This window comes from Crocuta crocuta, unplaced genomic scaffold (genome assembly GCF_008692635.1).
Source record: "Crocuta crocuta isolate KB4526 unplaced genomic scaffold, BGI_CrCroc_1.0 scaffold564, whole genome shotgun sequence".
Classification (NCBI taxonomy): Eukaryota; Metazoa; Chordata; class Mammalia; order Carnivora; family Hyaenidae; genus Crocuta; species Crocuta crocuta.
Genome location: NW_027533010.1, coordinates 3,513,674 through 3,515,544, shown reverse-complemented (window position 1 = coordinate 3,515,544; position 1,871 = coordinate 3,513,674). Strand labels below are relative to the sequence as shown.

Below are 1,871 nucleotides of genomic sequence, written 5' to 3'. Positions count from 1 at the left end.
TCTGGCCCTCCCACTCCCCCTCTCTCTTTCAAAAATAAAGAAACATTTAAAAATTTTTCAAAGCTTGATTTTTATTATAAAAAGATGTATTTACCATGAAACAGTAAATCAATAATAAAAATAGAGTAGAAAACAAAATATAAAATATAAAAACAAAATATAAAAATTCCATCTCTAGATATAAAAATATTTTCTGGATAATTTATATGGGTACACACACAGTTCTTAACTTTAGTCAAGTGGGACTATATTCTGTATCCTATTTGTAAACTGATTTTTTCCACTCAAAAATATGTCAGGTTGACCTTTCCATATTTTTAAAATTATTTTAAGCCTTATTTATTTATTTTGAGAGAGAAAGAGAGCAAGGGAGCATGAGCAGAAGAGGGGAAGAAAGATGGAGAGAGAGAATCTCAGCACAGAGCCTGATGTGGGGATTGAACCCACAAACCATGAGATCATGATCTGAGCCAAAATCAAGAATTGGATGCTAAACCAACAGAGTCACCCAGATACCCCTGACCTTTCCATATTTTTAAATATAGCTCTATAATATCTGTAGTATCCATTCCTTTTTTTTTTTAAATATTTATTTATTTAGAAAGGGAGAGAAAGAGAGCATGAGCAGGAGAGGTACTGTGAGATCATGACCTGAACCAAAACCAAGAGTGGGATGTTTAACCTATTGAGCCACCCTGGTTGCCCTGTATAATATCCATTTCACTGATTATATACTATTCCATCTATTCTTTAATAGGAAAATTAACTCATTCGTATTTGGAGTGCTTACTACTATATTTGACATTAGTTTTTATCAAGTTACTTTTATGTTTATGTTTTCATGCTTGTTTTCCTATATTTTGCTGTACTGATTGTTATTTATTCTTTTCATTTCTTTGAATGTCTTAAAATTTATGGATCCTAGGTGTATTCTTATGGTTTACTTTGAATATTTAAAGTCTTAAATGTTTTTTTCTTTTATTAATGTTAAGAACAAAACTGTATCTATAATTTTATCTTAAACAACAAAAAAAATTTAGTACATTTTAACTATGGCAGTGCTTTGGCTGTTATAACAGAATACCATAGACTTAACGGCTTAAACAGCAGAAATTTAGTCTCACAGTTCTGGAGGGTGGGAAGTCCAAAATCAAGACGCCAGCAGATCCACTGTCTGGTGAGGTCATTCTTCCTGTTTTGCAGATTTCTGTCTTTCTGTTGTATCCCTCATATGGTAGAAAGCAGAGAGGATGGGAGGGAATGAGGGAGAGATATGGATCTTGTGTCTGTGTATTTTCTTCTTCTTCTTCTTCTATTTTTTTATTTTAACAGATTTTACTTTTATGTAATCTCTACGCTCAATGTGGAGGCGCAAACTTAACAACCCTGCGATCAAAAATTGCATGCCATACTTACTGAGACCTCTGGGTGCCTCTATGTCTCCCTTATAAGAACATTAATCCCATTCATGGGGGCTCTACTCTCATGACCTATTTACTTCTCAAAGGCCCTATCTCCTAATATCATTATGTTAGGAGTTAAGATTTCAACATTTGTACAGGGGCCATGCTAATCTTCTCTGTATCTTTCCAATTTTAGTATATGTGCTGCTGAAGCAAGCCCAGGATTTTAACATTTGCATTTGGGAGGAACACAAATGTTCACATCAAAACTGTGGGCAAGGAGTTGGTCAAAGACTTAGAATGGTTTCAAATTAGCTTTTAGCTTCACACTACACTAACTTCTCTTAGACTTCTCCTTGAGTATAAGTAGCTATTAGGAGGTTTTCCACATCAGTATCTTTCTCACTTGCACTGTTTCCCATTAAATCATCTAACATTTCATAAATATAAATAGGACTACTTTCTAGT

At 33.7% G+C, this 1,871-nt stretch overlaps 1 pseudogene; it reads right to left on the bottom strand.

The window, feature by feature from the left end:
- Positions 1 to 1,519: 1,519 nt before the first annotated feature.
- On the bottom strand, positions 1,520 to 1,619 carry LOC144216461 (U6 spliceosomal RNA; annotated as a pseudogene).
- Positions 1,620 to 1,871: the final 252 nt, after the last annotated feature.